The following is a 26042-nucleotide window of genomic DNA, read 5'->3' on the forward strand; positions in this document are numbered from 1 at the left end:
AGGTAAGTAGTCGGGCATCTAGCCTGGGCCGCCTTTCATGCAGTCACAGCAGCATCACTACTTTTAGTGTGCTAGTTTGATCACTGCTAGCACATATCCAGCTACACCATCTGCTCTAGTGTAGACGTACCTATTGTGTTTCAGGTAAACACAGCGCTTCCTGGACAACCGCCATGGGTGTGTCTACGCTTCATCCAGAGGTGTAATTGCAGCACAGATTACATTAGCTTGGATTTAGCTAGCACAGCTAACAAGAGCAGTGAATCTGTGGTGGCATGGGCTGCAACACGCTGGAGACTGTAGGTATGCTAGCCTGCACTGAAGCCAGTGCTCCTGTGTCTTCACTGCTATTTTGAGCTGTGCTAGCTAGATTAAAGTTAGTGCAGGTACGCCTACCCGAGCTAAAATCATACTCCTGATTGCAGTGCAGCCTGTGCTGCCCTTTGTGCCACTGCCTGCATGGGGCTGGTGAGGAGAGACGGAGAGCAGGACCATAACTCTGCACCTCTGAGGAGGCTAGCACCATTGGAGTGGAGCTTGCGGTCACAGCAGTTCAAAAATTGTCAACATGATGTACCCCAGCCTGGCTGTGTGAATGGGAGGTGAGAAGGCTCTTCCCACCTCTGCAGGACAAATATATTGCTGCACCATGTGGGATGTAAAGTTAGTTCACAAACTCTGGTTGATAAATTTTCATATTTTCGTTTTCCCCAATCTGCACTACCTGTTCTGCTTTTTATGACTGTCTTTGGACGTTACCAGACTGATCAGTCCTAAGCTCAGTGATATTAATATAAAACCAAGTGTCCAATACATTAAGGTTACTGTTAAGCCTCAAGCATCCATAAAGTAAATGAAACAGTAAAATGAAACCAGTCTTTAAGAAATACAGAGCAGCTTTGGAAGCTGTGACTTATGACCCCCGCCTTTTTTTTTTTTTTTTTTGCAGTGTCACTCCCGCTATCGCATCAGACTTTTGTGGCGTGTAGAAGTTGTGCCGCCCTACCAATAACTTTTGTTCCTTCTAACAGCTTCAAAGCTTCATTAGATTAAACACAGAATTAAGATTTAAAAGTTTTTCTGATTTTTTTACTGTTCTACAAAACTTTTTATATACAAAAATAAATTCCAATGTGACTGTTAGCTACAGCCATTTTCCCCTCCATTTCCAGAGTCGGAGTGCACTACTGCCATCTTAAGGCAAACAAGAAGTATTGGTCCAGCACTGAGAATTGATCTCGTAAGTGCCCACCAGTTAAATGCACCTATTAAACTTTCTATGTAACCTATCAAATGCTACTCTGGTCCTTATGTTACTGTGGAATCTGTGCACAAATTACTATGGCGAGGAGCACATTTAGTACTTTTGGTGTTACTGGGCTGCCTGGATAATCCTCAAAATGACAAATCACTATCTGTGTGATTAATTTTCTTTCTGTCAAGTCTAGAAAGATGAGAGATTTTGGGGACATCGTACAACATGTCAAGGAAATGCCAGCTGTCTCAATTACATCTCACAGCTAACAACGAAGCAAGATTGATGATTCGTACACAGCACTGTTTTTCATAACTTTAACAAATCTGAATTCCTCTGCAGATAAAGTAATGGGATCTGTCAGTCAGTCTGAGACTCAGAACAGAGCAGCAACAGATATTTAAATAATCAATATTGTAACACTTGAAGGGGGTTGCAATAAACCAAGGGAACCTAAGTTTTCATACAATAAAAGAGATATTACTTTTTGTCATTGCTCATGATTACCATACTGAAGACACTTACTGGCAAAGGCAAACTGTTAAAGAAATTATGATATATGACACAAAAGGAAAACAGAGACGAGGTAGGTAGGTGATATCTTTTATTGGACTAACTTCTGTTAGTGAAAGGCAAACTTGCAAGATACATGGAGCTCTTCTTCTCTGTGTAGCTCGAAAGCTTTTCTTTTTTTCACAAAAGTTAGTCCAATAAAAGATATTACTTTACCCACCTTGTCTCTCTTGAATCCTGGGACCAACATGGCTACAACAACACTGGAAACAAAGGAAAGCAGTTATTTTTGGATATAGGACACTCTAATGTACTAATGTCAAATATGCAAATGAATGAAAAAGTCTCATCATATTGGCTAACATCGTTCTATTAGGTCTCTTTGATCTGGTAACAGATGCTTATTAGACATACTGGGATACCGCTTCATCTCATACTAAGGCCTTGTCTACTCTATGGGGGGGAGATCAATCTAAATTACGCAAATTCAGCTACATAAATAACATAGCCAAAGTTGAGGTACTTAGATCTACATACCACGGGGTCCACACTATGCAATGTCAACTCCCCTTGCACTTCTCATTCAGGTGGAATACAGGAGTCGATGGAAGAGCGATCTGTGGAAGATTTATCTACCGCTGATGCATCGAGCACCGCACGTCAATCCCCTGGTAAGTGTAGACAAGCCCTTATTAGTTTATCTCATACTAAGTTCAAAGATCTTGCATAGGTAACTCTTATAATGCAGAGAGCCATTAGTAGGGTATTTTTAGAATTCTGCATAAACTCAGTTTCTGAATCTGTGAAAGGTCTTCTGTTTCCTGAAATAACAACAGTCTCACTCATACATCATCTTATGCAAACATCTCACTGTGCCATTCAGTACAAATGTTAACAAAAAATCAATGAATACCATCAACAGGCCTGGCTGCATATGACACTCTTGCACTGGAGGTGGGCAACAACGAAATGGGGTGAGGGCAGCAGCTGTACAGCATGTGTCCAGTTCCCTGTGAGCCAGCGGAACTTCTCAGCAAGTTCTCAGCAATGAAAAACCAGGACTCTACAGGGTAGGAGAGGCAAGGAGGGTTTGGACAAGGCAAGGAAGAGGTTCCACAGGTCAGCGCTTCTTGGAATTCCTGAACTCAAGGATCTCTTTCCCACGCCCTCAGCACTTGCAGACCCCTTGCCACATATCTTTGGTCACCTCACAGTCCATTTATTTTTGTTCACTTAGAGTTATACATGATGTGTCCCATTGCCTTGGCCACTGCACTCAGTCCCAAGAACTAATGACATAATCATTGCTAACATTCTTAAACAAGTGCAACTTAAAATGGGCTGTTTCCACCCACAAGCTTGTGGACTTTGCTCCGGGGATGTGGCAGGTAAGAAGCTAATTTCTTGGCTAATTTGAACTTTCTAGTTCAGCCCCGGGTGGGAGCCTGTTCAGATCGGGTGGAGCAGAGTCGGCCAGGAATTTCAAGAAGCACTGTCTTCTTGAGGGCTATATTTTGGTAAGTTCTTGTGCAGAGGCACTGTAAGGGCCTCCACACAGCCTGTATAAAAGCCTGGCAGAATTTAATCTCTGTTTTTTTGAGGGGAGTGCAGGGCTATCACCAACATGCTGCTTGCCCTGGGGTGCACCATGTCTCAAAGTGGGTGGGAAGAGGCATGGAGGTGAGGGGAGTAGATGAAGGTATGGCTCCAACCATCCTTCTACTCTAAGTTGGACAGTGAGCTGGACAGCTGGTGCATGGGGAGTATGCAGCACCCTTTAAGGGGTCAGGAACAGGAACCAGGTATTTCTGTTCCCTACAGCAGTAAGCACTGGCACTGAGGGAATATTTATACTATCTAGGGGGAATGAATGGGAAAGAGTGAGCTGGGTGATGAGGGTGAAGTTGGGAATGGGGAAGGTGTGTGCGCATCTATGTTTAGACACTGAAAAAGATGACAGGAAAGTCAAACTATAGAAGGAAAAGGCACATATACCTGTGCATGTAGAGATTACTGGGGTTAAGTGTATCATTCTGGTATTCAATGCTTAAATAATTTTAAATTTGTAACTTGCACTCTGTGTTGCTTCCTTCTCTCCTTTTTCCTTCCTTCTATAACTTATCTTTCACTCCATCTTTTTCAGTATCATTTCCTCTCTTCTTCTCTCTCCCTCTAACTCCTTTTTTATCCTTCTTTTGTTTTCATTCAATGTGTTCTCACTCTCCTTCCTCCATGGCTATTCAATCTCTCCATCCTCCCCTTCAGTCTCTCGCTCTCTCTCTCTCGCTCTCTCTCTTTCTCTCCCACCACACCTTTCCTCATATTATTGTTAGTGGTAGTATTTTATTTGTTGAGCAGTGCAGCAAAGAACATAGAGGAAGACCAAGTCCCTGCCCCTAGAAACTTACAGACCAGACAATAACTCAGAACCTGTATTAACAAGAGAAGGAGCCGGTAGCTGTGCAGAAGTATTTTTCTTCTTTTTGCTTTCCTCATGTCTTCCCTATTCACAATCTTTCCCTCATTCTCTCTCTTTTTCTTTCTCTTTGTTCCCCGCAAATACACTTATTTCCATCCACTGTCTTTTGACCCCCTACCCCTGTCTCATGCTCTAGAGCTGAAGAATGGAAGGCAAAAACTTTTTACACCTGACTTAGTGCAGCCATAGAACTGTGAACATGGCCATGGCTTTTCTGTGCTGAGGGAAGATGAAGATGCCCCCAGTCTTTGCCTCCTCTTGTTCATCATTGGAAGCAGAAGGGGAAGTGATAGAGCTAGAAACCAGCCATTTGTCCCATTGGCCCAAGGAACCCAGGACCATGAGGTGGAGCCATTGAAGCAGGGAAATCTTTGTGGATTTGTTGGAAAACACGGTACCCATTTTGAGATCCTTTGCTAAAGGAGATGAATTAGCAATTACAGTCTAGGATACAAAATAAACAAGCATCCCACCAGCTCATTTTTGCCATAGAAATATGTCTAACTACCATCCAACCCCACTCTAACTGAGCCTATAAGATCTGACAAGATCAAAGTGCATCATGATACAGCTGCAGGCTACCGGCATTGTTGTTGCTGAACTTGTTGAAGACTTGGGGAATGAAATAACAGCAAGCAAACCCACGTGTCCCACATAATACTGTGGAGCACTAACATTGCGCTAGCAGGCAAGACACAACATATAGTAACAATAAAAAACAACAGTAATGGAAATTAAAGGTGACATTTTAACTGCACAGATCAGGAGATGGAATGTTGATGGCTAAATCCTCCACTGGTATAGACTGATGTAGCTACACTCAAGTCAGTGAAACTACGTTGACGTTCACCAGCCAAGAAGTTGGCCCAGCATTCCCAACTAGTAACTGTCACTCTGCCCGTAGTTGATATTCAGTATATGGGGTATTTCAGTTCCTGACCTAAGAAAATAGTATATGATCAGGGTTTCCAAACTGTGATCCATTGGCTCCTGATGGGCTACACAGCACACGTTGGTGGTCTGTGTAGAGCCAGCTGGTCACATAATGTTGACCCCTCCTTGTTTCCAGCTGCTAGATTGCATTAACAAACACCTAACATTCCACAGATTACTTTCCTAATATTGCTTTTCCATGCAGACAATGGCTTTAGTGGTCAGATGGTTGTTGTCTAAACATAAATGGGATGGGTAACGTAGGCTGTAGGCTCAAGAACGGGAGGGGAAATGGTCCATGGGACAATCTTTCTTTTAAGATATGCACCACATAATGAAAAAGTTTGAGTAACCCCAGTATATGCAATAATATAAAATGCTAACTATAAGCACCTAAAATTGATAGATTAAGGGGCCGAGTACAAATTCAGTGGTAGTACTGGACGTACCAGCAGAACTGAGCTCCTTTGCATTCTGTTATCCGGTATTATTTGTTGAAAAGTACCTCCTATTGCCCAGAGCTATGTAATTGTGTAATTATATTATACATTGTATTGCAATGAATATCCCAAAGGGGTACAGTTAAAGTTATGGGAACAGTAAGACTGAATTTGCTAACTTTGGTGCAAGTCAAATCTCAGCCTCAATATTTCATTAACACAATTCTTTGCCCGAGGTCTCTTGAACTGGAGCCGCAGCTGTGTGGAAAGAAGCACTCAGGGTACACAATATGAGACATGCTGTGGCCATTTCCTTGTTCCTCCCAGAAAGTGCCCTTTGCCTTGTATAGAGGAAATGTTAAGCCCATGAGCTCCAGTAGGCCAGAATACAAGGAAAGGGAATACAGACTTAAAATTCTGATCATTTTATTTCCTTGCAGGCTTATTAGCTGTCTCTTTGAATCAGCCTGGCCTGGAATAAACACATACACAGGACAGCGTACACTGGAGAGCTTCAGACTGAGTCCCGTAGCTGTACAGAAAACCACACAGGTAACAGCTAGAGCTGTTGATTAATCACAGTTAACTCATGCAATTAACTCAAAAAAATTAATCATGATTAACTGCACTGTTAAACAATAGAATACCAACTGAAATTTATTAAATATTTTTGGACATTGGGGGAAGAGACAGGGAAGGGGGCAGGCCTCTGAGGTCCAGTTTTCAGCAGTTAGAAAGTTGGCAACCCTACCCCAGACCAGGCGAGAAAGTTCTGTATTCAGTGAGTAACCTCTGTGTGCAGATCTATGATAGAAGATAATCATCATCATGAATTGATATTTATTGTTTTAATTTTACGTATTTATTATTTGTATTGTGGTTGAGCCAAAGAGGCCCAGACATGGACCAGTGCCTCATTGTCATAGGTGCTGCACAGAACAGAATGACAGTCTCTGTCCTGAGGAGTTTACAATTGCTTTTGCCAAAGAGTTTCTTTTACTCCAAGATCATAGAATGAACAGCAATCACTGGACTACCCTTTTGTTACACCAAATGATGATATCACATGGGACAATGAGGTGTAGATGCCTCACACGGGGTGTCTCCCAGTGCTGCAAACACTTCTACATGTAAAAAAATGCAGTCAAATTGGTGGTCCTTTTAAACTCCTCAACTAAGTAAACTTACTCCTCAGAGACTGGAACCATAGAATATTGGGGTTGGAAGGAACATCAGGAGATCACCCAGGCCACCCCCCTGCTCAAACCAGGATGAACCCCCACACATTTTTTTTAAACCCCAGTTTCCTAAACATCCCCCTCAAGGATTGAACTCAGAACCCTAGGTTTAGCAGGCTAATGCTCAAACCACTGAGCTATCCCTCCCCCCTTAGTTGTATGAGATGTGTAATCAGTGCTTTGTACACAGGATTTACTGACCCCAGTCACATGGGTGGATAAGGGTAACAAAGGTAAATACCCCAGTCATGTGACAGGGCCCAAATATACACTGATTTCCTTTTTGTATTTAAATCAAATGAAATCAATTTACATTAAATACATGCTTCACAACATCTAATTTTACCATCTGGGCACATTCAGCTTATACACTATTTCTCAGATCTAATGAGACTTTAAGTGGTGCTTGAATTTTTGGGGGCACACTGGGATCCATATAAATGAATCCGAGTCCATTAAATACCTCATCAAATTCCTAAGAATATCTTTAGTAGCCTGTTCTGCAGACATTGTACATTCATTTGATCATCTGCATTTGTTGACTGCTCTTCAACCCAAGCACACATGGGACTTCCTGTTCCACTCTTTTAAACTCTACAGAGTGGCATCTGTCTTTATACAGACATGACAGTATAGCTTTGCCACATGGGCTTATGTTGTGAATGTTATGTGAAATAAGTTTAGTTTTTAATTTAACATTGGGCAGACACAAATCTGTTTGTATACTTTTGGTGGGATTACTGCAACTGGAATGTTTTGTAGATCTCCAATAATTCTGACCCTACCATGGTGGAGGATTTCACCCTCTCTATTTTCTCTAAAATGCCACTTGTTTCCTTCTTGGGCATGAATTTCCCCGTAAGTATGTATCCAACTGAAATTATGGTACTAAATTCTGCCATCAGTTACCCAGTATAAAACTTTTGGGGGCAGGGACCATCTTTTAGTTTTGAATTTGTACAGTACCTAACACACTGACTTCCTGGAACATGGCTGTGGCTCTTAAGTGCTATGGGGGCAAATATTTACTACTACTAATGTAACTGATGTTAATGATATCCAGAAATAACATTCAACCATGTGGGAATTCTGATTGTCTAAAGCTATGAGACATGATTTCTGAAAGAGAAAATTTTGGGACTATTTTACTTATGGGAATGTTTTCAAATCATTTCAATGTGTTCCCGGGGAGTCTGGGGCACACCGAGAGGTGCTAAGTAAGACCATGCTAATCTCTACTGCTCTTTCTGTCCGCAGTGCCAAAATACCCACACAACCCAGAGTGGATGTCTTTGAATTTTATCGGCTTGACTGTCCTCAGTCAAATGTTTCATTTCCATTTTAACTGTCTGCGAACTGAAAACTCAGATACTCACACAGCTCTGTTGGCTACACCTGCAAAGTGACCCTTCTCAGCCATCTCCTTAGAGATGGCTTGGTACACCTCTTTCTTTTGGTGTTTTTTGGAAAGACCTGCCTGCACTTTCACTTCTCCCTTGATGGTATGGAGATTTTGGACCTCCGCATGGCTCCATGTAGGTGTACAAGGCATTGTTTAACACTGATACTAGCAATAGTAGTAGTACTGCTGGAATGCCAAGCTATGCAATTGTAGGAGCAAATTCACCAATCCTGGCTTTTTTCCAGCATTTAAATGGGGAGGTGGCATCCAATAAACCTGACCCCTAGAGGACACACAGGCAGGGAAGTCCCGGTGGCATGCAAAGCAGGGTGGGATAGCCGTTGGTGGACTGCCAAGCTAATGCAAAAGAGTAGTATATGGACATGAACATTAGTCCACACTAACTCAATACCCCAATGAACTTAGTACACTTTCAAAGCAGACTATAGAATACATATTAATTGGTCAGTTAGCATGCTTTAAACCCTTGCATTGGGTGGACACAGGTAATTTGAGTGAACACTAACTACAGATACCGTGAATTAAAACCCCAGCGTAGACAAGCCCTGTGATTCTCTGAGGGCTGGAGGTTCAGATCCAAAATTCAGTCACAGAGAGTCACAATCTTCCTCCTGGTTTCCCTGTGGCTGCCCACACAAGGAAGTCAAAGAGTGCTTTCATCTCTTTATGCCTCCATTTGCAATACAAATATTCAGATCCACAATCTGTGTGTTTGTTTCATTCGGGACTTGCATTCTGGAAACTGTAATGAACAACATAAAATCTGGTGCCCGATCCTAGGGATCCTAGTTAGTTAAATCCTCTTGTGGGTCAGTATTTCTGGATCAGTAACTACTCTGACTTTTATCCTTTGTCCTTGATTTTAAGTGTTTCCTTGGCTTCCATATCTGAAAGCCGAAAGCTATATTTCAAGCATAAAGGGCAGAGTCTTTCTATAACAAAACAGCTTGTATTTCTGATCAGATAAAAGTGAATACTTTTTGAATGCTTGCAATAGTTAGGCAAATGGGTAATTCTGGAACAGATATTTCCATGAAAAAGGTCAAAATCGACACATTTTGGGCCGGATCCTGACAACCCATCCATCCTATTCTGCTTTTTCTCCCCACTTACACATAAGCAGTTATATGCCATTTCATTCTCCCTGCTTCAGCAAGAGGACACATTGGGAGCATGTTGTGGAAAAAATTGGCTGGAGTGCTTCTGTGTGTCTATGATCCCTTTGGAGCCGAGGTTGCTCTAAGTTGCACCTCAGCACTAGTTCTCAGTGGTTTAAGGATCAGGGAGTTACAATGAGGTCTGTTGCCATCTTGCAGATCCCTCACAACCATACTTCTGTATCTGTGTCAAATGCTGAAGTGTTGGGCCCATTAATTCATCACTCCGTATTCCCAATATACAGTTATCTTATGTTACTACTTTGGGACTTTATTACGCAGAAATGTAAGGTGTCACTTAAGTGGTTCTAAGTCTGCTAAAAATTACTATTTGTGTTCAGTTCAGCTCTCCGCTAGCATTTTTCAGCAATTAGCAGGTGCCATTCGCTGAGTTTCTGTCTTACCCCTGCATATCAATATTTCACAGCACCAATAAAATACAAAGCTATTGACTATCTCCCCTTACCCACATACAAGTAGCCTCTGGATGAATTACAGTTTAAATACCTCTAGGACTTCTGCTTTAATCTGATCATCAACCACTCATCCTCACAATAGGCTTGATTCTGATTTCACCAGTGCACATCAGGAGTCACTCCACCAAAATCAATGGAAATGTAGCAGTGTGAGGGTGCTAAGAAATCAGAATCTTGTGGTTGCCTTTATATCAGTAACACTATATATCAGCAACTCCTCAATATCTTGCGACCAAGGCATAGTTTACAAGGAATAATTCATTTGGATAGGAAGTATGCAGAAACACTATGGTCCTGACCCCATGGAAGTTAATGGCAAAATCTCCTACTGCTTTCAATGGGATCAGGATTTCACCTTATAAGTATTATGCTATTTCATAGGAAAACAGATTACAATGACAGCACTAAAGCATTAGTGCATGTCTCTTTATTTGATCATATCTGTTCAGGGCCGGCTCCAGGCACCAGCTTAACAAGCAGGTGCTTGTGGCACCTGCGGCAATTCGGGGGTGGCAGGTCCCTCACTCCCTCTAGGAGCAAAGGACCTGCCACTGAACTGCTGCCGCCGATCGCAGCTTTTTTCTTTTTTTTTTTTTTTTGCTTGGGGCGGCAGAAATGCTGGAGCTGGCCCTGTATCTGTTGACAGTTTTAATTGGGTTAAATCCCATCTAGTTAGAGTGGGATTAAGATAATGAGTGTGACCATGTTGCCACTACCTTAAAAGAGGTTAGGAAGAGCCAAAGGATGAGGAGGACCTGGCTTTCTATCTGGTTATCCTTCTCCTTTTCCAAGGCTGTCCACCCCCCATGCATAGAAACACTGTCTGCTTTTCTCTCACCGGGATTGTCCCTCAGAAATTTCTGAGTTATTTCTCCACACTGGAACTGAAATGGTGAAAGGAGGGGGAAGAATGGTAATGTTTATTCAAGAGCAGCAGGCTAAGGCTAAAAGTATATACAACTGGTTAGATTAAAAATGGAATCAAACTCTGGATGCCCAGCTATTGCAAAAGAAGACTCCATTTCAACATGCAGCTTTCCATCTCACCTTCCTCCTCCCAATTTGTTTAAGAACAAAGAGAAGGATTTACAGGATAAGAATCTGTGAAAAGCAAGGTCTGAAGAGCATTACTACCTGAGGCAAATCAGAAGTTCTGCATAGTAAACTTTGTCTAGTTACATGGCTTGTTTACTTTTTAGTCATATGTTTGGTTCTTCAGATGCAGTAATCTGGTATCTTAATAAATTATACTAGTTCTATCAAGCAACATTTCTAAAAGTACAATTCCAAAATCTCACACCATGTCATGGGGAAAGTCAGATACCCTGGGTGATATGGGCAAAAGATCAACCATCAACAATGAATCTGGAAAGCACTCCATTGTAAGCCCATGAGCAGAGGTTGAATACCACTGAGTGTCATTATCAGGAATCAGACCCAAGGAAATCCATTGGAGAATAGGTGTGAAAAGCATGATGTGTGTTAACATTCAGAGGTGCACACTAAGATCCGAATTCTGTTAAACAACGTGGCTGTAATCGAGTAACATAATCTGGCCCCAAATGCACCTGTGGTAAGGGAACTGATGCCTGAGAGGGAGCCTTCCCTGGGCATGGACATCAACATTCTCAGAACCTAAATGCATTCAGAATTCAGCATGTAAAATGTCCCAGGGGAGGAGATGCGCTATTGAAAGAGATGTTATATTTCATTCCATACTAATCCAAAGGAGTTTGTCAGAGCCTAGAGACAGAGTGTAGTTCAGTAACACTCCTGAGTCATAAATGGGACTTCATCACAGTCTTGCTGTGGGAACTCTTCAATTAGCCCACTCAGCTCCAATTTGAAGTAGGCTCAAATCTGTCATACCAGTGATGACAGAAATATAAAATAGTACTACATTTCAAGCTAGATAACTTGTATCAATTGGAAAAGAAGCAGATATCTAATCAGAAATGCAGTGGGGGATGGCAGTAAGGCAGATATTCATAGTTCATTGATTACCTGAATGAAATGTGAGTGTGTGGGCTCATTTATGAGAAATTCGGCTTGTAGGTGCTACAAAGATAAACTTAATGCTTTTCTAATGATGTTTTTAAATAACTCTTGTAAAATGAAAGCACACTCTCTTAAATCCACAACCAAACACTGGTGTTTTGCTTTAATCACATAGCTAATAAACACATTGGTACTGTGAGTTTGTGAGAGTTTATATGGTAATGGTATTTTTAGTAGAGATAGTCAGGACTTTTTCAACAAAAACTTTTTGGTGAAAAATAGCAATTTGTTAAAGACAAACTAATCATGAAACAGGTTCTGATATCGTAATGTAAAAAAGGTAGAAAAAGTTTTGAAATTGATTAAGCAAAACATGAAAAATTCCTGTTCTTATTTAAAATTATTCATAGTTTCAAAATTTAAGTTTATTAGACTAAAAAAGGTTTTTAAAAGGTTGAAATCAAAATGAAAAGTTTCAAAATTATTGAAATTAAATGTTCTGGTTTATTTGTTTTTGGTTCGTGAATATTTGAGATTTTGATTTTCTGTCTCCATTTGGGAAATAAATTTCAATTCTCAAAAATATTTTGGGGATGGGAAAATCATTTTCCACCCAGCTCTAATTTTCATCTCATGTGGATGCAATGAATGTAGTCATGCACAGACTGGGAGGTCTTTCTTGAAATGCAGCCTGTTTAGTTAGAAAAGTAGAAATAATATTGACAAATGAAATACTCCATATACAATAACAGGGGCTCAAAGATACACTTTGACTTCAGCTTCACAGATTATTCATTCAGTATACTGACAGAACATACATTTTGCATGCACAGCTCTCTCCTTATCTACCTCCCATGCAGTCTCCTACTAATGTCAAGCACTAGGGGGCCCTCAGCCAATTCCGAATGAAGTCAATGGCAGTTTCTCCACTGATTTCAATGGTAGTTGGATAAGACTCTTCTTTTGCCATAGCATTTGCATCATGCCCTTCTTTGGAGAAAAAATTCGGACTCATCCTGACCTCATGCTGTGCACAGGTGCTTGCAATGCTGCCTTAAATGCGCAATTCAGGTATGGCAGCAACAAAATTAAGTTTCTAACCTTGGAGATGACATTCCCCAGATTTCCAATGGTAAAGTTCTCTTAGTGCCTAGGTTAATGCCTACTAAGTCCTGACACTTAGGCTGGTTGAGGTTGATGCCTAGCTCATCCCTAAGCCCTCGGGGAATCACAAGCTAGGTATTCCTCCACTATCTGGCCTGTTGGACCCAATCTGGTAGATGTGCTGAGAGGTACCCAAACTGCACAGAAGACAGTGGGTGCAACTTCTCAAGTATGTGCAATAGCCCAGTGGTTAGCATAGGTACCTATAATGCCAGAGGCCCAGGTTCAAATCCATTCTTTGTATGAGTGGGACTCATATACATATCTCCTCTCTCCCAGGAAAGTGCCTAACTCACTAAGCTATGGAGTCACCCTCCCAGTTCATTTTAAGTATATGAATAAATATATTTAATTCCACGTGTAAAACATTTAATTATTTCATACAAAGCTGAACAGCTTCACCAGGAGAGAGTCCCACCCCAGAATACCCTTTAGCCTCGTGGTTCGGGCACTCACTTACAAAGAGGGAAAGACCTGTTCTCAACATGCTGCTCCAGATCAGGTGATCTGTGGATTTCAACCACAACCTCCCTTCTCCCAAGTAGTGGCTTTTAGGGGGACAGCACTACTCCTTTGTGGGCTTTGTTTGTTTGAGGAAGGGCTGACATGGCTTAGGTTCCTGGCTGTGAATCCTGAGTAGAGGGAGGTGCATCCCTACAACTGGAGATAGACACCTAACTTATTTTGAGAGGTAAGCCACACCCAACTCCTCTGCTTTTCCTACTGGCTAGCACGGGCGGCTCCGTGAATCCCTTTTTAGGCACTTAACTCTCCCCATACAATGTCTGGGGAACTGGGCACCTAACTCAGGGCTGTGAATTCTCCTAGATGGCAGGGCACATAAAGTTAGACCTCACAATGCAGACCGTTGAAACACTTAAATCCCTCGAGGCCCTAATGATTTCTTTTTTTGTATGAAGTATTATAAAGCACTTTGGTTTGTTTCTAGTTCTTTAAAAACTAAATTAAACTATTTATATTAAAAAAAAAATAATAATAATGTCCATCAATTATTAACCATAGAAATCCACCACACAACTCAATACACCTATTTCTGCAAGTGAGATTCAGGAGTGTTAAACAAGTGAAGTGCTTGGATTCAATGTACATTATTACTTATGTACATCAATCTAAAAGCAATCTTTTGCTAACTTGAAGCCCTTGGGCTGCCTTGTATAAATGGATAGCATTTATTCACTGTAGTAATAATGGATTAAAAATCAGCATGTATCATTGTTAAATAGAATTTATCATTCACTGAAAATGATAAATGTATTGATTTTCTATAATTGAATTGTGTTGTTTTCCTTGCTATTATTTTCATAGACTTGTATGGGTGAAGGTTACTGGTAAATCTTTAAATCTGACCATACAACGTCAAATTCTACCACCAGGCTGAGATACACACATATTACCTCCATCAGATTATAGACAAGCAGCTGAGAATTTGCCTAAATTATGAAAGTTGAGAAGTGTGAAAAAGCGCATATATTGTGTATTGCATTATGTTTGGAAACATTCTTTCCCCCCCCCGCCCCCTTTTCATAGGACCTGAGGGCATCAGCACTTCTGAAAACCAGGCCCATATACTTTAATGGTATTCTGTACTCTGAAGTTGATTAAAAGTAATTCACTGGCTGTTTTCCAGAAAAAAAACTCACAATTATTTAGTCTAAGTTTACACCATTGATTAGTAAGTCTAAGTTTACATCACTGATTAATTAAGCCCAGAATTTGCTAACTGCAGATTGATTTTCACTTATTAGTTTGACTCATGCACAGAGGAACTGTCCCAGTTCTGCATTTTCAGCTCTGGGCACTTATTGAAGAGTGGTCTCAAAGAGTTTGAGTTGATAACGCCTGTGTAATCCAAAACAGATTTCAAAATAATATGCTAGTGTGTTATACAGCTTGCTGTCAAGATGTTAGAAAGAATGTCAACTTAGATCATGCATGAAGTGATCAGATAACACACATTGTCACATCAAATTATACTTTGTGGTGTAATAAAATGTGTCACATCGGAAGGGGTATGTAAAGCACCAGTCAGTTCCTTTTTAAATAACAACCCTGACAGAGATATAAGTAACATACATGTATAGTAGGTGAGTACTTTGAGACTGTATGGTGCTCCTTCTTAAAAGCTTTCTAAGTTTCCAATCCTCTTCATCGCACCATGAATGCAGATCCCTGAACCCAAAAGAATCATCTGGCAAGACTAGGTCCTGAAGTTGCATTAGTCAAATAAATTATGTTGCCTTACCTTTTTAATACCCCCTGGACTTACTATATATGTAAGTAATATGCACATACATAGGCAGAATTATTTAGTTATCTAAGAAAATTGGTAAACCCCTCAGGGTGGTTACTACATTTTCTGGATAGTCTGTATATCACTGAACCCACTGTTGATGCTCAATAGTGTGAGTCACATGCAATAATCACAAAACATCTGTAGCCAAAGTGGCAAAAATAATAAACTAATAAAATTAATAAAATGCCTGACCTAGAAAGGAGCCTCCCCTCCAAGATGTTAAAAGTCACAAAGACTCTTCAACAGCATTATCAAGCTGGGTTAACAGCCAAGGGTATAAAAGCACCTAAGTGGGGAATTTAGCCACTATGTGCCTTGACTTGATAGGGAATCTGACGCCACAGTATTTACTGTGCCAGATTTTCACCTTGCTGACACTGGTGTAAAGCTGAAGTAACTTCATTGTAGCCAAGTGTCAAGAAGATTAGGAGCTGGACCTCTTTTCTTTAAGAACAGGAACTCTGCTGAACCACAAAATGTGACAAATGGCTCCTTTCAATCCAGCAGATTTTGTGGGTTTTTTGGTGATTTTGATTGACAGCTAAATCACCTATCTGGGGGAGATTTTGAGTGATGGGGAGGATTTTGAGTGACAAATAGGCGTGAGTGAGTATTTCTCAATGAGTAATGTATTAGATTAATTTAACCACTTAGGGCTAGATTCACAAATGGATTTAAGTACCAAATGGCCATTTTAAACGTCTAAATCCCAGAATTAGGCACAACTGGTATTCCCAGGATCCTCCTTCAGGTGCCACTGAACCCTGCATGTGCCTACATTTTGCATAAGATGCTCCCTAGGCTTCTATATTTCTACTCTGAGCACACTTACTAGATTAGGCCCCGCAGGCAAGTTCATACAAGATGCTGCTGCCAGGGCCGAAGATGGGGGAGGAAGCCGGTACAAATTACAGGGGCCCAGCGGTCCAGAAGGGGGCCCGGCTTCCCCCCTCCTCTTCGGTCCTGTTTAGCCAGTCTGCCCTTGGTGGGGGGCCTGAAAAAAAATTTTCACCAGTGCCCGAACCCACTCTCGGCGGCCCTGGCTGCTGCTGCTACAGCACCACTACCTCCCTCATGACTTTTAGCCCAGTGATTAGGGTTCTCACATGGGATGCGAGAACCCCAGTCCAAGTCCCCCTCCATCTGAGGGGGAAGCAAGGATTTGAACAGGGACTTGCCACTTTTCCAGGTTAGTGCCCTAACTACTGGTTACGGGGTATTCTAATGTGGGGCTCCCTTCATCTCTCCTGTTGAAGCAGTTCCACTGTGGACAAACAATTAAAGAGTCGTTGGGTCAGAGAGACAGAGAGAGAGAACAAGCCTGAGAATGACTCAGTAACCTGGTGGTTAGACTACTCCCTCAGGATGTGTGAGACCCAGGACCCAGACCCCTGCTCCAATGGCTCTTTCATTAGCTATCAACAGTGGACCTGCTTCAACAGCAGAGATTGTGAGAGCCCCATATAAGAAAATTCCATAGTCCAGGAGCTAGGGCACTCACCTGAAAGGTAGCAAATCTTTTCTCCCCCTCAGGTGGAGCAGGGACTTGAACAGAGGTCCACATATCCTAGTTGAGTACCTTTATCACTGGGCTAAAAGTGATGAAGCAGGGACTTCCCCAGCTTCTTGAACAAACAGAATAGGAACCTAATTCTGAGAGGGTTACAGATGAGAAGTGCAGATGAGGAAGTGCCCTCCCTCCACTGAGACTTAGTCACCAAACCCTCTCAGAGACGACCCCTCTTCTTGGCATCTCCCATTGGCTTCCTTAGAAGTGCTAATGTAATGCTGACAGACATTGGTTGTTGGCAGGCAGGATCAAACTGGGGACCTCTGGAACTTAGTTCATGAGCCCCTACAGCATAAGCTAAAAGCCAACTGGCTGTTATCTAAGGCTGTAGAACAGACTCATTTAACTCTCTCTAAGTGGTCTCAGTGCCACCAGATGGGACAGAATACCACACCCAGAAGGTGTGTGGGTTACACTAACTTTTGTGAATTCCATTCTCAGGCACCTATCTCCCTCCATTCATTGTATAGGAAGCCTGAGTGCCTAACTCAGACTTCAAGAATCATAGTGATTTTCTAGATGCCTAACTTCCTTTGTGAATCTACCGTTTACTGCTTAAGGTTAGAGTTTTCAAAAGCACCTAAGTGGTTTAGGATCCTAAGTCACATTTTCAAAAGAGACAATCACGTAGAAACTCAGGTTTCATTGACTTTCAAGTCTCCTTCAGTGCTTTTGAAACTAGGAATTCGGCTCCTAAGTCACCCAGACACCAATGAAAATTTTACTTCATATGATTGACTTTCTCTCTTTTTTTTTTTCAGTGTTTATATTTCTGTGGAATGATCACTAAAAGTTTTCTGTAATTATCTGATAGCCACTATTCAGACACTGTTGGTTAGTATGATCGATCAGATATGTCACATGGTATTGCTTCTGTTCCCTGATTGGATGAATGTGCAAATAAATCTCAATCTCTTGACTGTTCATGGAAAATGAACACTAAAAGGTGCCATGGTAGTCAAATTATGCATTTCTTTAGCAAAGATGCACATACAGGAATGTTGAACCCATGGCCATTCTTACATTGTTATGTCTAATTTTGAATAAACAATTAAAGATATTTCTTCAAAAATAAAAATATCTTCGTTGTCCCATTTCTTGTGGGCATTGCAATAGAACTGGGTCTTAAGGAAGGATTTGAATAAGAAGAGAATACTGGCCTTATGCTTATTTATTACCTACATTTAAGATTCAGTGAGAGTTTATGCACATACTTCATTGTCCTGCTTAAATTACTCATATATAAAAAGCTGAATTAAATTTAAGGATTATCGTTCTGCTACTGCTCTCTCTCTCTCTTTTATATATATATATAGCCTGATAAGGCTAAACTATTAAATTGTTTCCTGGAAGGATTCAATGGAGAAATATTCTACCTCATGCTAAGCAATCTAAGCAGTTCAGACCTCAGATGACCTTCAGCTGTTGTGTCACAATATTTATGAACAGACTTTAAAAATCTCGTTAGCTGGTTTATCATCTTATGACCTAAAGAACACCTCTCTGTAGGATCGAAAGCTTGTCTCTCTCACTAACAGAGGCTGGTCCAATAAATGATATTACCTCCGCCACCTTGTCTCTCTGTTATCAGCTATAGTAATTCCAGTTGACTGGAAGGCTATTGAATCACTTTTGCTCACACTGTTGATGTTAGCATGTAGGCTGATGGATCAGTTGTTCTCTATCACCATAGCATGTGCATGGTTAAGTCAGCCTAGAAACCATAAAGTAGGCCTTACCTTCATTTTGAAGTGTTTATCATATTAGTTGAGAATGATTTTCTCTGAGGATTGAAAGTAGGGATTGAAAATCATACGACCTACTTTTTCTAATGGTTGGTGACCACATACAGTCAAAGGTTGCTATCACAAGGTGTAAATCCAGATTGACTCTACTGAAATCTCACTGTAAGTGAAAACAGAATTTGGCCCTGTATTTGTAAATGTAGTGTAAAAGACAAATTATTTTAATTCATAAATTAGATATACCATGTCAATTCATACACTAATCTCTAGCCATTGCTATTAAGGTACAGAGTATTTTAATGTAATAAATTCTAATCTATTCCATGTAGATTATTATACTACCCTCATCATTGCAGTATCTGAGAGCCTTCCAGTTGTGCATTAAGTAATCTGACCATATTTGTCAATGTTGTTTGTTTTCCTGTCCTCTCTTTAGGGAAGAGGCATGTGCAGTGGAGTGTCTTTTTTTGGTAATGGAGTTTACACACACACACACTTGCTATGTGCTGATGTTAGAGAAGGCAAGGTTAGAGACAGCAAGGTCAAAGAAATGCACTTTGCACTTGAACTGGAAAGTGGCGAGGTTTATGAGGATCCTTAATTTCTGGGGGAATTCATTCGTCTCAGAAAGGCCCCTCAAAAAGTTCTGTCTTCCGCACAGATGAGCTTTATTCTTGTTGTTCAGAATGCCGTTGTGGCAGAGGAATGAGGTTTTTGACCACAGTCTTTAGACAATCTTTTAGATATCCTGGACCCAGTTCATGCAGAGCTTTGAGGATAAGGACTGACACCTAGAATTTTATTCAAAATTTTATGTGGAGCCAGTATAGAGAGCAGAGGACAGATGTGATGTGTTTGCCGTAGACTTTGCTGCTGAGGAGACAAGCAACAGCATTCTGTACTAGTTGGAGTTTCCTAAATGCTGAAGGTATATTCATGCCCAGTTATATTGCATTACTGTAGACCAGCTGAGAGATGACAAAAGAGATGAAAAACTGAGGCCTAGTCTTCATCAACCAGGATAGGACAGAGTCTCCAAACCAAGCAGAGTTAGTAGAAATTGTTAATTGTGGATGTCTTAATGTGAGAGCTCAGTGTCAGCAAGGAATCCAAGAGAATTCCTAAACTACTCACTCAATTCACCAATTGTGGGTATGTATTTGCAACCATTTTAGGACCCAATTCAGTAAAATATGTGAGTAATGACTAACTTTAAGTATGTAACTGATCTTACAGCAGTCAATGAGACTACTCATGGGCTTAAAGTTGGGCATGTGCTAAATATATAAATAATAAATAAATAATGTCTTGCTCTTATAGAAGTACCTTCCTGAATTTTGGCTTTAATGAATTAGCAGAGGCATTTTCTCAAGTATTATAGCACTCTCACCCAAAATAATAAAATGCTAAATCTGAACTTCTGAACTATTTCTGTCTTCTATAAAAGACAGTATAGTATACCTACACTAGATGTAGTACTACAGTAATATTGGAACCTTATCCAAATGCACCCATTGACATTTATTTTTCACTCATAAAAACTCACTGAGGCCTGCTTATTTCTGACTACTTCAGTATTACCTTGAAATACAAATAGCTCTTTCTTAGAAAAATGCAGTAGAAGAATGGTAATTAGATTTTTATTTGATACCTGAAAAAAATAAAGAATATGCTCAGAAGAGATTGAAAAGTAAAGCATGCTTCACACCAGGAAAAATTCTGCAGTGTAACTGAAAGGTTACAAATGTGATCAACAATGGCAGAGCTCATGTGTTCCGCTCATAAATCTCATACCTGGTAATGCATTAGGGATGGCAGGTGTAAACATGATGGAAAACTGTAGTTTCATAATTCCATGTGAGATTAAGATAAGAAAATTAAATCAAGATTTGGAAATATTTGAGATAAGTTGTTTTAGAGGATTTTTTTTTTAATTCATATATTACCATTTAAGTATTTAATGCTGTAGCTAATTTTTAACCTCAAAGTCATGAGCAGTTATAAACTGTCTAGGGTGAAGTTCTCAAAACATTTGATGCCTGAGAAATGCTAGCAATATACAAAATGCATTTCTTAATGGCATCTTGCAGATTACTGGTTCCCATATGCACGCAACATATGTGCTCTGGAAAGAGATCACTTATTTGATATTTTGCAGATGTCTCCTTGGCAAGGAGGACAATATCTCTCAAACACTTTGAATACTGTACCCTTTATCTACACAGTAAAAATATTATATCCATGTAATGTTGTAAAATGAAAGAAAAAATATTTACCTTCAACAGCCAGGATCAGTTTCTGACCTGGTGTGAGCATATGTACCGCCATCACTTCGACTGAATTCCATCCCATTTACAACCAGGTCTGAGTTTGCCCTCTGAGTCTGGAATTGCCTCTGGTGACTCAATAAACACAGAGATCTCTCAATGTCTTTGTGATGAGTACTGTTTTTACTTATGTCAGTACCCAAAAATTAACCCCCCTACCCAGATGACTTATTCAAAGAACTCTGTCACAGACGGCTTGTTTGAATGAAGGGGAAAACTGATATAGAATCTAAGTGTAACTTTTATTGGGGACTTTTTGCTGCATTCTACATAAAACTCCAGTTGCATATGTAATTTCTGCTAAGTTTGATCCAACTTAAAAAAAAAATCTTTGCTTCTTTCTTTAAAAGGCATCATCATTTCCTCTCATTTTCACATTCACACTAGCTCTTTGTTTTGTACTCTCCTTTTTCTCTCCCAAATTGTATTCCTTTCCTCCTTTCCTCCCTTTTATTCTTTTGCACCCCTCTGCTCATTGTAAACTCATCTCTAAGTCACTGTCTTCTTTATGGTTCTTCCCTATCTCTTTCTTTTTCCCTAATATTAAATGCTCAGCACTCATATAGCATTAACTTAATCATCACAGTACAACCATTTTGAGGTGTTAAGTGTCACTAACTGCTATTGTAAGTAGAAAAATTAAGATAGAAAGATAAAGGATAAGAAGGCAAGAGTCCCTTGATCCCAGATCCATGCTTAGTCCATTAAACCATGCAGTCTCTCACAATTTTAAGGTGTTCCACTTGTTGCCACAGCTCACATTGTCTTCTTGGCCTAGGAATTGGCTCAAATAAAGCAGTTGATTGGAGCCCTTGAGAGAACTTCTTGTGGTAGCCCCATATTGCCAGTAGCAGCAGTATCCTATCAAAAATGAATAGGTTTGTGGTCTACCCAGAAACTGAATGAACTACAGCTATGGATTCCATGGGCCACAAAGCCACACCTTTGGCAGCAGTTCAGTGGACTCCAAATCATAATTTAGTTGTCTTTGTTCTGATTATTTTGAAAACAATAATTTGATTGTCATTGTTCAAATATTTCTTCTTAAATGGCTGACTTTAAAACTTTGCAGAAATAAATCTAACATACTTCTAATGTTACCTTAAAACAAAGAAAGGTCATTGGTTAAAAAATGTGTATCAGCAATTCCTTTAGCACCTCTATCACTCATTGGAGGAAGAAATAAGATATTCTTAAGTGATGGATGATAATAAAGATCTAATCTGACCTTCACCAGATGCCATATTTGTTAAATTTTACCATTATGGGTGTTTAAAACAACAACTGTTCTGGTTCTAGTAGCTGTGGATTAATACAAGTGCTTTTGTCTTTAATTTCTTTAATCTCCTGAGACCTGAATTCACAGCTAGTATATTACAGAGATTATATAGTACATTTTCATAGCACATTACAAAGGTGCAGAGCATGCACTGAACTGAAACATGTCCTTGTATCAAATGTAATCTAAACATTACTCCTCAGATCTATTTTTCATCTTCCGTTTTAGGCCAGGCAGCTGCAAAGGAAGACACATTGCTTTTCTACCAACAAAAGGGCCTAAATTCTCGATTTGGTTTTCCATCAAATTCTGTAAACTCTAAGCATTATTTGTCAAAATACAGTACATAGTTTTCTTTCTTCAACCATTTAATGCTAATATATTAAAATAGCAAATTCATAAAATCATAATTCATAAGAATTATAGAAATTCTTTCAAGAAGCAGACCGTAAGCTTGCTATATTTTAAAATAGACGGTATCCTTTGATATTTTAATGAGCTTCATTTAATTGTTTATTTTCCCACAGTAAAACCTATCCTTTAGTACTTATGAAATGTAATACAGTACTGGAATTTATTTTGGAATATGTTATTTTATAATTTTATTCATATATACAAGTCCTGTTCCATTAATGGATGCAGCCAATATTTTTTCTCTCCCATCACCTTCACTCTATTTCACCAACAAAAAATAGCTAATTTTGCATTATTTTAATATGTTAATGTCACAAATTCTTGTTTATGGTTAAGAAGGACATAAGCAAATGGATGGGGAGTGGTGTGCTAAGATGGCTTAAAGCTGAATTTGCACTCCCCTGAGCCTGGGGGTTGCTATGCACATGCTGGTCCCCAGGCACTGAGTTAGAGCAACTGTAGGTTGCTCTAATCTATAGGCTGCTATTGAACTCAAAGGGCCAAAATTGCCACTAGGGACCAGCACAGTGTAGGGACGTTCCAGCCATACTCACTTTTCCTCTGGGTATATCCTCTTCCCCATGCTGAAAAGCAACTTACTGAGCGGCATTATATAGCAGAGTAGCATCTAAAATAAGCACTTTTGTGCTAGTTGCTTGAGCAATCGTTTCTCACAGTCTGAAATTCCTCAGAGTAGCAAAAAGTTTGGATCTGTACATCAGCAAGAACAGAGAAAACAAAGTAGATGCTGAATATTTATAAGCCCTGACTTTCATTTCAAGAAATCTGATCACCAGAACAGATTCCTTTCTGAATCAATGTAAGGCTGTCACTTACTGTTAAAAATCAGTGCCCATGATGAATCTTTAATCCAGGTAATGCAAGCAAACCTTTGAATGGAATAACATATAAAATAGACTTTAATCCTCCATTTATTGGATGAATTGAACATATGGCTAATGTTTATATGGGGACATAAGCAGCAGAGTGTGCAGCTAATAGTAGACTACCAACATTTCAAAAACAAAGAGAGCTTCTAATCCCTTAATATTTCACTTTCCAGTGGAAGGCACTAACTATTTAAAGTCAGGTTTCAGAGCAGCAGCCATGTTAGTCTGTATCCGCAAAAAGAACAGGAGTACTTGTGGCACCTTAGAGACTAACAAATTTATTAGAGCATAAGCTTTCATGGACTACAGCCCACTTCTTCGGATGTGGAATAAATATTGAGGAGATATATATACACACATACAGAGAGCATAAACAGGTGGGAGTTGTCTTACCAACTCTGAGCGGCCAATTAAGTAAGAGAAAAAAAAACTTTTGAAGTGATGATCAAGATATCACTTATTATTAAGATTATCACTTCAAAAGTTTTTTTTTTCTCTTACTTAATTGGCCTCTCAGAGTTGGTAAGACAACTCCCACCTGTTTATGCTCTCTGTATGTGTGTATATATATCTCCTCAATATTTATTCCACTCTATATGCATCCGAAGAAGTGGGCTGTAGTCCACGAAAGCTTATGCTCTAATAAATTTGTTAGTCTCTAAGGTGCCACAAGTACTCCTGTTCTATTTAAAGTCAGTCTACTCTTGTACATTTGGAAGAAGAATTTGATGATAAATACTTGATAGAGATTCCAGGAAACAGTACTAAATGGTTAAGAAATATGAAGTAACTGCAATTAACTTTATTAAAATGTGCTGCTTCATATCCTGCTTGCCTATCATCAGGTGTCTCTCTGAGAACATTCTTAGTGTTAATGGCAGAATTGCTATAATACAGATACTGTTCATGATTGTTTTCATGAAAACAAACCTTGGAAACATCTATGATTCTATATCTACAGCTTTACATTCAGTTTGGAAAATTAAACTATAATTTCTAGCACAGTATGTTTCTATACATTTCTTCTGGGCCTGATCCTCAGATGGTATAAACCTATTCAACAATGGAGGTACACCCATCTGCAACAGATGACCATCTGGCCCAAAATATTCTATTCTCCAGCAGAACTTGGTGGTATATTCAAACAATGAAAATGTCATGGCCACGTTTTCTCAAATGTGTTTTCTAATTTTTGTGTCCAGCATGAAACATCCAAGGCCTGAATTTCAAAGAATAAGGGTATTGGCAGCTCCTGGCTGAAAAAATAATCAATGTCTAGTGTCATGCTGAGCACTTAAAAATGGAGGCATCCAATATTACTAGACACATTTGAAAATTGTGGCTTATATTTATATCTATAGTGCTATACTTTCACACTTTTCAGTAAAATCGAAAGATCAGTTCTGCCTCCACCCCAGGGAAGTGCTGGAAGAGAGGAGGCTGATACGGACCCTTGTGCCATCGCTGGTTTCCTGTGGCCATCTGGTAGGCTTACCTCGAGTAACTGCTGTTACTGCTGTCTCAGCTGCCAGAAAGTCCTAGAGCTTCCTGGGCAAGTCTGGTATTCATGAAAGATTAAAGGAAAACCCAAACCTGTTTCATTGTTCCCTTTTGTGCAATGCTGTACACTGAGAGAGGAGTTCCTTCTTCACACCTGCAGTGACCAGTATACTACAGAGAGCATCATCGGAAAAATAAATCACCATCTACTGCTCATGAGACTTCTGTGCTATTTACAGTATGTCCTGTTGTACCATAAAAATACCACACAAAATGGTAAAGTCAGATATGGTGTGGTTAAGCAATTTTTTGTAATAGCTCCCATTATAGCATGCTTAACTGCAAATATTGTTATTTTTAATCATAAAAAGTCTCCTTTTGACTCTTTGACCTACTGGTGCTGCAAGCAGTACAGGCTAATTTACCACCCAGGCATTTTATAACATAACTCTTTTTTAAAATATTGTATTATGAAAAGTTACAAAAAGGAAAGATTGGTTAAATTTTACTATGTCCTTCATAGTCTTTCCTAGAGTTGAGCCCAAACCAAATAAATATATATATATGTTTCTAACTTAAACTGAATTTGTTTTCCCACCAAAACAAAAACGTTAGTTTGAACTAAACATTTCAAACATCATTTTGAAAAGACTTTTCAAAATGAAACAATTAGTTTCAAAGTGAAATGTTGAAATGAAATGTTGATTCAAAACAACATTTCAAAGAGAAATGGTTTATTTTTAAAGGAAACGTTGAAACTATTCATTTTGAAAATGTCAAGATAAACTGTTTCAATTAAAAAAAAAACTCCTCATTTTATATACAGCCAAAACTATTCACCAAATTCAACCCAAATTCATGAATAATTTCGGGCACTCAAAACTGCATTTTTCAATAAATTTACTATTTGGCTAAAAATTTTTACCC

This window comes from Malaclemys terrapin, chromosome 1 (assembly GCF_027887155.1).
Source record: "Malaclemys terrapin pileata isolate rMalTer1 chromosome 1, rMalTer1.hap1, whole genome shotgun sequence".
NCBI classification, from domain to species: domain Eukaryota; kingdom Metazoa; phylum Chordata; order Testudines; family Emydidae; genus Malaclemys; species Malaclemys terrapin.